Below are 13,766 nucleotides of genomic sequence, written 5' to 3' on the forward strand. Positions count from 1 at the left end.
AAAACAACATTGGAGGTGTTTGTAATTTTATCTGCTCATTAATGGTTAAAAAGGGAATGAAGGACTTTTTAAAACAGTTGAGCTGCACAGCGAGACTCTGGACCTTCTGCCTGAATTCAACAGTTCATACTCTGGAAACAGGGCAAAAATAATACTGTTAGTCTGCCTGATGGAGGTCTGCATGAACCAGTCTGGAGTGGAACAGCAGTGACTGGTTTGAAGAGAGGAGCAGCTGTAGTGATAGTTGGTGGAAAAACCAAGGAAGCATCAGAGAAAGGTTTCTGAGGCTGCAGATAAAAATGAAACCCGACATCCAGAGGAAGAATTACGCTTTTGACCCTGGTGTCGTCCTGCGGGTCAAACTGACCCGTTTTAAAGTTTGAAAATGTGGAAAAATATAAATATTTTCACAGTGAAAGTTTTGGGAAATCTTTGACCATTTTTTGGTTCCAAAGAAGACATTTTAACAGCTACTAGATTCCAGAATGATCACAGAAACTCACAGAGGAAAACACACACTCCATTCACTCCTCTGGCTGCGTTTCCCATGAATGCAGCTCAACTCCATTCTTAACTGAGCTCTGATAGGTGGGCTGTTCCTCCAGCAGCCTGTCAGGTCTACATTGTTCTGTGCTGTCCCATAATAAACGCCGTAGCCTCTAGGTGTCACTGACGTGGCCTCAGAGGTCCAGTCATGTTCTCGTCAAGTTCTTTTCTGTCTGTCTTTCAGTCACTTCAGTGGTTTAGTCGAGGACCTCGGGCGCTACAGAACTCAACCCGCTGAGAACAGATAAAGGAGGACGAAGAGAGTGGAAGTGCCGTGAGGTGTACAGTACGTGCACACACACACACAGACACACACACACACACAGCATATCTTCCCAGCCGTCCCATTAGAAGACGGAGGGTCTGCTGGGCGAAGTGGCGCCAGGCAGCAGGCCCAGAACCTTTCATTCACACACTCATACACAAACCCCACAGCAGCCCATTGAGCTGTCAGCACAGGGAGAATACAGGTAGAACAAAATGAGGTAAAGGTGAGACTATTCAGGCAGGTGACAGGTACAGTCAGTCTGCATGCACGTCTGTAGGCGTGTTCAGCAGGACACGTCAATCAGCATGAACACAGAGTGGCATGACTGCTGGCAATCCCACTGTGTGTGTGTGTGTGTGTGTGTGTGTGTGTGTGTGTGTGTGTGTGTGTGTGTGTGTGTGTGTGTGTGTGTGTGTGTGTGTGTGTGTGTGTGTGTGTGTGCAGAAGAAACCAGGAGATCACTAGAAGCACCAGTTCAGGTTGGAGGAGGTGAGAAGTTGAAAAGTTCATGAGTCCAAAGGAAAGCAGAAAGACACACTTTTACTTTTTCGCCTCCAGATGTAAAATTTAGCAGCAAAAGTGAGAAAAAAAAAATCCAAAGGGCGAAATAAATATAGAACACAGAAACTAGCTGACTATGTCCACACACAGCATCTGATGTTCTAGAAGTTCGTAGAGCTGCATCAGTCTTTTTTTTACTCTTTCCAATCCGGCAATTATTTTCTCAAATACTGGATTTATTGTTTTGTTTCTAAAATATAAAACTTCATATTTGTGAAGAATGCAGGCTGAACATTCCCTAAAGCCGAGGCGACATGTTCCTCGATCTATCCAACTGTTACCCAAAACCCACTGATGCCAGCTTTCTATCTGCATGTGAGCCTTTTACATCTACAGGTGGTCCTCGGTTTACGACGTCCTCGACTTACGGCGGTTCATCGTTACATCAGAACTGGTTCAGTGGAACAGTACAGTCATCACACGGTGCTATCAGACAGCTTTGTTTACATTTCCTGCCACACTGGATCATGCTACATTCACTGACTTCATGATGGATCCCAGCGTCAGTCAGACTTAAGCTTGTTTTATGCTTGCTGCGTCCATGAGGTCATTTCAGCCACGCCCCCTCACGCCTTCTCCAGCTAAAGTTTCCATGTCGTGCACTTCCACATTTTTCTAACTATGTGGCCGGAGACACGTGGAAGAACGGGAGCTCCAGCAGCAGAAGCTCAGAAATCCAGACATTTATAGGATTCATCACCAGAGATCACCATGGTAACCAGGTTATCAACAACTCATGGTGTGGATTTTAAACTAAGTGCAGAAATGCAGCTATTCAGTAAAATACCGTGTTATAAGAGGTGTAAATGATGGCAGACTTCTTCTACTCTAGTTTAGTTCTACAGTAGACCAGGTAGACGTGTGTTTAGATACACTGCCCCCTGCAGGTTGGGAGCAGACGCTGCATGGAGTTTAAAGTCACTCACGTTCTTTCCAGCAGATTTCCAAGCACCTCATTTCTGCATGGCTTGTTCGTACGGAGAGCATAACCCTGACTTTACCTTCAGGGATGAATAAAGTGATTCTATTCTATTACCCAGCCTTTACAGTTTACATTTTGACCGGTATTTTTCTACAAAGTTTCAGTGTTTCAGTGTGAACAAACGACTGTCGTTACTGTAGCTGTACTAATAACGTAAACTGATCAATATTGTGATGCACGTAACGGTGTTGTTTACATTTTCACAAGAGTTCCAATTTACAGCCAAAATCAACTAGTAGGAACAGAACTGTGATGTAAGTGGAGGACCTCCTGTAGATGTAAATTAACATCTAATTCCAGCTAAACGAGTTAAAATAATGCTGATTAATAAGCAGTTAGCAGTGAAGCCGAGTTGAGCCTAATGAAGGGAATATATTAAAGGAATAGCAGCAACTGTCTGAAGTCAGGACAACAAACCAGGAGCAAATAACAGAACGTCATTTCTACATAATATCATCTCCTGTGTGCTCAGTGTGACTGTAGAAGAAGTGAGGGAGAGAAAGACGAACACAGCGACAGAAAGATGAGAGGTTTTCTAAGCACATGTGTAAACGTCATTAGAGGAGGTAATGGAGGGGGAAACTTACCCCAGCAGAGGTATTTACCCACCGCCTGGAGCAGAAACACAAACAGCAGCAGTAATGATGAACACAGAGCAGAAAATATAAGACATGTTGGAGGAAAACCTGGAATCAGGTCCTGATTAGGCAGAAAATGAGTGTGAAAAGTCAAACAGAGAGAGAGAGAAGCAGACCTATGGCTTCATTAAACCAATCAAATGTTTTAACAATTCAAGATTTCTACTTTCAGACCAGATTCCAGTGAAGCAGCGATGATTGTCTTTCACTCCTGTTCAGCTAATGGGCCTAATCCGACCAAGTGCTGCACTAAAAGCCCTGAAGCTACGCCCCGGGAAAGGAAAGACAATACCTCCAGACCAGCAGAACAAACGGCGGCCGACTTCAAACAGCTTCTGTGGGACGATTGTCCTCCCAGAGCCTCAGTAAAGGTGACACATGTCACACTGACCATGGTTCTGTTTATGTTGTTGGATTTTCTTCTTCTAAAGCTGTTTGGTTCCTGTTGTTCGACCCTCACCTCCTGACCACAAACACACACACCTCAATAAATATTACATGTGTGCAGATAGAGGCAAGAAACACACAAAATGCTTCATAACAATCATTATATTATTATTATAGCTTCAGTTCTCTGAAACTAAAAACTAATCAGCTGTAAGTCCACCAGTATCCATCAGAAACAAGTTCTGAACACAACAGGGCAAACTTCTCAAATGTCCAAAAACAATCCATAAAAACCGTAAAAATCTGGCAAAGATATCAGAAAAAAATATGTTAAAAAATGACAGAATACTGTAAAAACCTGAAGGCAAATATGTGGAAAATAACATTTTTTCTCATTTAAACGGTGCAAAACTGTAGAGTTTTCATAAAGACCTCATTTACAGTTCTGACAGTTTATTCACAGTTAACGTGTAAATTACTACTTTTTTCTGTGGTTTTACGTGTTTTTATCTGCATTTTTTACAAAACAGAGATAATCTGTACAATACGATGAAATTAACTTAGCATTTTAATCCTTAATTTACACAAACTTCCTTTCAAATAACATAAAGTCTCTATAAGCCGTCCGGCTGGTTTCTTCTGAAGCTCCTACAGTTTAAAGGTGGAACATTTCAGGTCATGAACTTCCTCGTTAGTCTTTGTCATGGTGCCCACTGCTGCTAAACTCCCACAATGCTCTCTGTCCATCATTCAAAATGACACAAAACAACAAAACAAGAAACAAAACGACAAAGACGAGACACAAAATGAAATAAGCAAGACAGAAAACAATAAAAAACAGACACAAATTGATACAAAATAAGATGCAAAATGACAAAAACAGGACACAAAACAATAAAAACGAGACACAAAATGACAAAAATGAGAAACAAATCAGAGGTGAGCTAACTAAACATGGTACGTTCACTGACATTAGGTAAATCTGGAACTGAACAATAAACACGGAAACATCAACATCAGTCTGTTACAATATTCTGTTATTTTCCAGTAAAATGATTCATACATGCATGAAAGTCGTTGGTATTCATGACTTTATGAAGAACTGATGGATGTCGTGATGCATGGAACGGATTTGTTCACATTTTCACCGGAGTTCTGAGTTACGACGAAAAACAACTCCTATCAATCTGATCTGTAGGAACAGAACTCTGACATAAGTCACAGACCTCCTGTACATCCTTAGTTCAGGATAACCTGAACCTACTTTGACCTTCATGGTGGATGAAAATATGAACATAAAGTCGTCTGCATGTCTGCATGAAGAACGTCCTGTAGCTCCACTTCATACAGAAAGCTCCACCTCAGCTTCTCTGCAATAAACAACCACCCATTCCAGCCTTTTCTGGCAGACAGAAACAGAAACACACCTGTCACCGCTCAGGAGGACGAGCTCTTTTAAAGTTGTTGTCAGATGCACAGAGCGAGATGGACCCGGCCAAACCAAAGGTCACCATGAACGTCCCCCAGACTTCTCAGTGGTCTTATTTGGCCGTCAGACTCACTCTCTGCCTGTCACCTCCCAGATGAGGCCTGACACCTCGGACACCTCTCAGCGGGAGCTTCTGCCGATCCGTCTCTCTGACAGGTTGACGTGGCACCGAGCGGTCGATCGGACCAGAGGTCTGCTCGCTCTGCTGTGACCTCAGAGATGGATGCTGCTGTCAGATCTCAGTATTCTGCTGTCTGCAAATGAAATAAAGTCCTTCCTAGCTTCTACTCCTTACCAGGCAGTCGTCTGTCAGACTATCACCCCTGTAGGGTCCAAGAAATATTCAGTATGATGGTGGGGATGGAAATGAACACGAACAGTTTTCATCAGATATATTCAAATTGCTCACCTTGTCTGACTAACCTGTAAAAATCCTGGCAATGCCAGCAAATCATCACATTTAGGAAGATACTATTCATAATGAAAAATAAAGCCTTAATGTTTGCCCTCTGTCCAGCTACGTTTCCTGACACGTTCTGGGCATCTGGGAAAAGTTCTATCAGCGTGGAGTCTCATAGTTTAACCTGCAGGAAGGAGGGGAGGTCAGTCCAGCTGCTGCTGAGGCTTCAAATCAGCAGAATGGAAGCTCGGAATAAGAACTGTTTGTAGGACATAAACACACACACACCTCACACACACACATCTGGCTGTTCTCCATTTGTCAGGAAGCCCAAACATCCAGCCGTGCGTGAAAACAGCGCTGCCCTGCCCAACACTGGTCCTCAGAGAGTCCAGTCATTATGGAGCTGAACGGCTCGGCCTGTGACCCAACACACACACACACACACACACACACACACACACACACACACACACACACACACACACACACACACACACACACACACACACACACACACACACACACACACAGCTGTTCACTCTGACATAAAGTCCAGTAGTTCCCAGCCTCGTTCTGTAGACCAGAGCTGTCAAACAGGTTCCACATTCAGCCCAGTTCCATCTCCAGTGGACCACACCAGTAAAATCACAGCATAACAGAGAAACAGAATGACAAAAAATAAAACAAATGGCACAAAATGAAAAAGGGAAAAAATGGACAAAAATGACAAAAAAATAAACAAAACGACAAAATCATAACACAAACAACTAAAAAAGATGTTACAAAAATAAGGCAGAAAAGACAAGATCAAGAAAAAAATGACAAAAACTGAGACAAAAGACAGAAAACAAAACAAAAAATGTCATTAAAAACTTACAGTGTCAAAAAGTGAAAAAACAAGATAAAATTACACAAATGAGACAAAAATTACAAAAAGAAACAAAAAGGCAAAAACAAGACAAAATGTTACAAAATAAGCCATAAAACAACAAAATCAAGAAATAAAATGATACAAAACAAAAAACAGACAAAAAATTTAATTAAAAACTTTCAAAGCAACCAAAAAGTGAACAAGACAAAAGAATTACAGAAATGACACAAACAAGAACAAATGAAAAAAGAAACAAAACGACAAAAAATAGTCAAACTACACAAGCAAGACAAAAAACAACACACAAAACAACAAATAAAGCACAACACAAAATTAAAAAAAAACACAAGCGAGACAAACAGGAAACAAAAAACAAGAATCAAAACAACAAAAACGAGACAAAAGTCAGACTAAAAAAAACAACAAAAACAAGTCAAACTAGAAAAGCACTCAGAGAGCAGACCTCCGCCAAGGATAGACAGGAAAACAGGAAACCCATGCAGTAAAGGATCATGAGCTGGAATCAAACCTGCATCTCTGACACAGTTCTGTTTATGAATCACCTTCTTAACCAGTTGAGCTATCTGGACACGTTGCTCCAATTTGTTGGATGACATACTAACCTATGATGTTTTTGTCATATTTTGGACCACATACTAAAACATACTTAAAAATTCAAAGTGATCCAGAATCCAGGATCCTTTCTGGATTTCCACCAAATTAAATCAGCTCTTCCTCTTACCATAGTCTACATCCCCTCAAAATCTCATGTGAATCTGCCCAGGTGTGTTTGAGTTATCTTGCTAACAGACGGACAGACGGACAGACAAACGCCGGGTGTCACATAACCTCCTTGGTGGAGGTAAATACTACAAAAATGAGACACAAAAGAACAATGAACAATCTAGTGTTTCACTTTCTGATCAAAACAACTTGTCATGGTGTAGAAATTATTTTAAATTTATAGTTTTATTAATTTACAGTTTGGACCCACTGGAGGAGCGCTTTTGGCCCACGGGCCTCATGTTGGACACCCCAGCTATAAACAGCTTCAGAGGGAAGTTCTCAGCTCTGTTTCTGCTGTGTTCTGGGACAATAGCGGGACTCTGGATGTGCTGTGGGTCGAGTCCTGTCTTGTCAGACGCCTTCTGAGGACCACAGAGGCCTCCAGCGGGCTCCATGTTAAACACATCCAGCCTGACATAGAGAGAACAGCTCGTCTTTCACATCAAACAGCCGAACGGCCTTACAACACGCCTACAACTCAAACAGTTCACAGCGTTTAGCCAGAAACTACAGCTGAGTGTCAGAAACAACAGCAGCAACCGGAGACCTCCTCTCTGAACGGAGATATCTCAGCGCTTCACCGCCGATGTTTGCTCATCGTGTATGTTTAAAGTTATTCTGCATGTAGAAACAACAGCAGCAACCTGAGATCTGAACGGAGCTTTAAGAGCTTCACCGCCGATGTTTGCTCATCGTGTATGTTTAAAGTTGAGAGATTAGCAGGTAAAACAACACGTCCTATAAAAAAGTTATTCTGACTAAACAACCACATGAAGAAAAGTTTAACACTAAAAAATCCCAGAAAAAAGCCGTGAAAACCTTTTAATGGGCAGCAGGGCAAAAACATGTTTAAAATACTGTAACAGCAAATAAATTCTGATATGTTCTGCTGATTTAAATACTGTAGGACCATTTATAAACATATAGGCTTTGGATACTGACATTATTTACACTTATGGCTGTTGTTGTTTTACAGGTTTTACTGATATTTTGTGATTTTACAGATTATTAACAGAGAAAAATTTTTCATTCACAATATACACATTTTATTCAAATATTGGAAAATATCTTTAAAATTTGATAGTTATTCCTGATTAAAATACTGTAAAAATATTGTCATTTGATGGTCAAACATTAAAGAATAAATCTCCATTTGTACACATTCAGATTTTTTATGTTATTTACAGTTTTGGCTGTTGTTGTTTTTATATGATCTACTGATATTTTGTGATTTTTACACATTATAAACAGAAAATCTGTATGATCACAGTTTTAAAAATTGTGTACCGTTTTTCCATTCTTAATATACACATTTTATTTTCAAATGATGGCAAATATCTGTAAAATATATGGTGGCTAATCCTGATTCTGTAAAATTCCTGTAAATATTGTAATTTTTAATATTTATCTCCATTTGTACACATTCTGATTTTTTATGTTATTTACAGTTTGGGCTCGGCTGTTTCTTTTTAACATTAACATGTAAATTACTGTTTATTTTCTGTGACTTCACTTGTTTTAAACTGAGAAAATCTGTAGCACAACTAGTTGTTGTTGTTTATTCTAACTGTTAACATGTAAATTAATACTTTCTTTTTGTGATTTTACTGGTTATTATGTGTAATTAAACAAAACAAGGAAAATCTGTAACACAACTATTACCCTTTTTAATTGTATATATATATATATATATATGTATGTATGTATGTATGTATGTATACACACACACACAGAGTTTTTCCAGATTTAAATTCTGTAAAAATCACTGATATTTTATGGCCAAACATAAAAGAACAAACTGCTATTTGCAACAAATCATATACGTTTTTGTAACAGTCCAAAGCTGTAAATAACTAAATGCTATTTACAGTTGTGGCCAGTTGTTGCTTATTTTAATTTATTTTTAACTGTTTATGTGTAAATAAATACTTTTTTACTGTGATTTTACTAGTTATTATCTTTAATTTAACAAAACAAGGAAAATCTGTAAAATAACAGTAAATTATTTCACAGAATTATAGTTTAGAACGTTTTACAACAAATTCATTTACAGTGGAACACCTGCAGCCCAATAAACATATTTTAATAATAATATAAACACTGAGCAGATCCTGGACGTCAGAGATTCTAAGTATGACCTAAAACATATGAAACCATCCAGTGAGCTGCAAGACACCATGTTCTATGTTCTAAGTTCTTCAGTGTTCTATGGTTTAGGTTCTGTGTTTTATGTTCCATGTTCTCCAGTGTTCTGTGTTCTTCAGTGTTCTATGGTTCATGTTCTGTGTTCCATGTTCTTTAATGTTCTACGTTCTCCAGTGTTCTGTGTTCTTCAGTGTTCTATGGTTCATGTTCTGTGTTCCATGTTCTTTAATGTTCTACGTTCTCCAGTGTTCTGTGTTTTTCAGTGTTCTATGGTTTATGTTCTGTGTTCCACGTTGTTTAGTGTTGTGTGTTTAATGTTCTACGTTCTCCTGTGTTTGTGGTCCATGTGTGTGATGCCGCTCAGAGACAGTGCAGCTGAACCACTCTGACAGGTTTCCCTCCACAGCCCTTCCCATGCCCGCCCGTCCCCCTTCCATCCCATACATGTACACAGGCTTAAAGTCGTCTGGATGGGCTGATCCCGCCGGCTCACCGTCGGCACGGCAACCGGCGCTATCCTGGCTAACATCTGCTGCAGGACCCGGGGCCGCTCAGAATGGGCCTTAATCCCCCAAACAGTGTTGTGGGGGAAAACATTCTTTCCTTTTAGAGCGAGCAGACAAACAGGAGCTGCTGCTGACCTGCAGGCAGCCGGCCTCTTGGAAGGACCCGGAATGCTGTCGCTGACGAGGCCCCCGATTGTACCGGGGCCCATTATGGCTGTGCAGAGGGGTGTGACCGCCAGCATCGGCAGAGAGTTGCCGTGGCCCGGTCCAGTTGGATGGATTTGGGGTTTGAAGTTAATGAAAGGTGGTAGAGGGGCTATCTGGGGCGGGGCGGCCGCCCGGTTCTGCTGAAACAACAACAGGAACCAGATCCAGCCTCTCCTCTGAGGGTTAACTGTGGATCCAGGACGTGTTGCTGCCGCATTTCTGGTCATCCTTCAGTGAGTTCACAGAGTGGAGGTTTCTGTCCACAGCCGGGGGGACAGAGGGACACGATGTCCACATGTGGAGGAGTGGTGCCCCCTAGTGGCCACGGGTAAGAACACAGGAGCTGCAGGAGCACAGAAACTAGAAAACAGAGCGGTCCTTCGACTATCGCGGAGGCCTGGAACCTAACATCCTGATAGACGAAAGTCCACGAAGTAGTGATCATGTTTATTGTACTATTTATAGATATTTTAAGGCTTTATAAACTCTCCCCACTTACTGCAGAGCAACACTACAGGGATCAGACGTCTGCATGAAAGGACCAGATGCTGAATGCTGCTACAGACTGGGAACCAATCAGAGCCCAGCGCTGGACGCTACGCATTTTATTTACATTTAATGTTCTTTTACTCGGTTTTAATTATTATGTTTTACATCTTTTTTATACTGTTTTCGAGTTTTTAGACAAGAAAATGCTTACTTTACCGCAAAAATGATTAAAATAAAGCAGCGATGGCTGCAGAGTGGTGTGGTGGTTTTTAAATACGGTTAAAACACATATTTTCCTTATTAATTTGTCAGTTTAAAAGTAACGCTATTTCATAGTAAGAAACAGCAAAATGAACTTAATCCAGCTTGCAACTAGAAGATCCCGGTTCGTGTCCTATCCATCCTGGATCTTCCTGCATGGAGTCTCCATGTTCTCCTGTACATGTGTGGCTTTTCTCCATGTTCTCCTGTACATGTGTGGCTTTTCTCCATGTTCTCCTGTACATGTGTGGCTTTTCTCCATGTTCTCCTGTACATGTGTGGCTTTTCTCCATGTTCTCCTGTACATGTGTGGCTTTTCTCCATGTTCTCCTGTACATGTGAGGCTTTTCTCCATGTTCTCCTGTACATGTGAGGCTTTTCTCCATGTTCTCCTGTACATGTGTGGCTTTTCTCCATGTTCTCCTGTACATGTGTGGCTTTTCTCCGGGTTCTCCTGTACATGTGTGGCTTTTCTCCATGTTCTCCTGTACATGTGTGGCTTTTCTCCATGTTCTCCTGTACATGTGTGGCTTTTCTCCGTGTTCTCCTGTACATGTGTGGCTTTTCTCCATGTTCTCCTGTACATGTGAGGCTTTTCTCCATGTTCTCCTGTACATGTGTGGCTTTTCTCCATGTTCTCCTGTACATGTGTGGCTTTTCTCCATGTTCTCCTGTACATGTGTGGCTTTTCTCCATGTTCTCCTGTACATGTGTGGCTTTTCTCCATGTTCTCCTGTACATGTGTGGCTTTTCTCCGGGTTCTCCTGTACATGTGTGGCTTTTCTCCGGGTTCTCCTGTACATGTGTGGCTTTTCTCCAGGTTCTCCAGCTTCCTCCCACAGTCCACTAACATGCTGAGGTTAACTGGTGATTCTAAACTGTCTGTAGGTGTGAATGTGAGTGTGATTGTTTGTCTCTGTGTGTAGCCCTGTGACAGACTGTTACCTGTCCAGGTGAACCTTCACCCTCAGACAGATGGGATAGACTCCACCCCCTGTAATGAGGATTTAACGGTGTATAGATGATGGATGGATGCACTGATGGCAGAGCTGGTCTGTGACTGAACTGTTGTGCTGCAATGCATCATGGGAGTTCTGGGTGTTGGGGGTTTAAATGTCATTATTGTGGTGTATGACCGTGAGTGTGTTTGATCACTTCCTGTCACATTTACTATAATTTTGTTCTCTGTATCTGTCAAAATAAAAGCATCTGCCAGTTGCAGAGTGCATTAAATGCAGATATCTTTTCTCCAGTGTCATTCTTCATCATAGCTCGTCCCAATAATAAATACCTAAAAATACCTATACATCAGAATATCCCGCGATACAGCAAGAAATGGTGAACCACGATAGACGAGGGGCCGCTGTACACCCCGATACTCACACTAAGAATCCTTCAAAGTCACAACACGACGAGCGAACAACTCCTCTGCTCTCTGAAACAAGCCGAGCCATGATCCTTCATTTTACCGCTGCTGATAAAGATCTCTGGAGAAATGAAGACGCAGCGCCATCAATCAGTCCATCAGCTGCTATGAAATATGTATTTGTCTTAATATGGAGTTTGATTCCATCAAACCCATTTCACGGACCATTTCCCTATGCAAACACCTCCAGGAGGAGCAGGGAGGGCGAGCAGTGGAGGAAGAAACACCTCAGAGGACGGCTCGGTGTGTGTACATTATGAGATTTAATTGAATAGTTCTGCATCAGTGCCAAGAAGCTAGTTAGTGTGTTTGCGGAGGTCTGACTTCTTGGTTGTTTTTTCTACTCTTGGCACAGTCCTTCTCTAGTTTCAATCAGACAGATGGAGAGAAACCTGAGGAAGTAGGAGGAACATCAAGGCAGAATGAAAACATTCGTACGCCTCCAGGCCACGTTCACAAAGTGCCAAAGCTACACAATAAGAAGAGCTCTGATGGATCTGCAGGTTATTTGTGGAAGCAGCATCAATCCATGATGTTTGAGCTGAGCAGAGGGTTAGAAGACAGGCTGAGCTTTGTTCTGCTCAGAATCAAACAAGAACGAGAGTAAAATATCTTCTAGCATAAACAGCATGTTTAGCGGTGAGGTGAAAGCTTTTAGAGAAGTTAAATAATAATAATAATAATAATAAAGAACAAACCCACAACAGGTCAGATTCTTCAGGTTTTTTGTTTTCTGTCTCCATGTCAATCATCACAGAAAATCCTCTAAAGTGGATAAAATAAGCTGGATGATTTTAAATGGAACTATTACATTTCCCCATTCTTTTGTATATTATCACCCCAGTTTCTTTCACTTCTCTTGTCTTGTTAATCACAAGAGAAATTCAGTTTTTTTACCTTGATTTATATATTTTTGTACAGCGCAACTTCACACTATAAGTCATCTCACAGCACTAAACACTATGGTGAAGACAATTGTTTTTTAAGATGTTTTTGGCCTCTTGTTAGCTGTATTTGACAGGTCAGTTGAGAGGCAGACAGGAAAGCAGGGAGCAGAATGAAGGGAAGCCCTGCAGCAAAGGGCCCAGAGCTGGCATCAAACCCACATTACTCAACCAGCTGAGCTATCTGGCTGCCCAACTACAGGAATTTTAAGCAGAAAAATCAACAATCCAACGTTCCAGCTTGGTTTTCTAATGTTCCTACCAGATTCTTGGATTCCTAGATATGCATTAAAATGTGATTTTATTGACCTTATATGAAGGGGAAAGTTGCTTCACGGTTTAACACCATGTGACAGTGTAAGGGGTTAAGTTGTAAGGAAAAAAACTGCATTAAGTTGTGTGTAAAATACCAGAAACATTTCTGTTAAACAAAGCAAAAGGTTCCTTGGTGACACAAAGTTAACGGGTTTCCATCAGCTGTCCAGTTAGAGCTCTGAAAGGTAAAACTACAGCAACAAGTGGAGCATCTTCAGCCCAAATCCATCAACAACTCTCTCTAAATGCTACCTAAAGCTCCTCCAGGTAGGACTGGTTACCTGCAGACATATACTGACACCTGGTGGATCATTGTGGCTGCTGCAGATAATAACTACAGACAGGATGGGGGCATGTAGGTTCATTTGAAACAACACAACTACTGTCTGCATTACAGTATGGATTAAATAAAAAAAGGAAGAAAAATCATGTGCAGCATCTGATCTAAAGCTCCATCGGCTATCAGACAGGCCGAGACACAGATACCCCACAAAGTAAACGAGATGTCAGGATGCAGAGGTTGATGCTGATGGGAGATAGTG

Source organism: Acanthochromis polyacanthus, chromosome 15, assembly GCF_021347895.1.
Source record: "Acanthochromis polyacanthus isolate Apoly-LR-REF ecotype Palm Island chromosome 15, KAUST_Apoly_ChrSc, whole genome shotgun sequence".
Taxonomy (NCBI): Eukaryota; Metazoa; Chordata; class Actinopteri; family Pomacentridae; genus Acanthochromis; species Acanthochromis polyacanthus.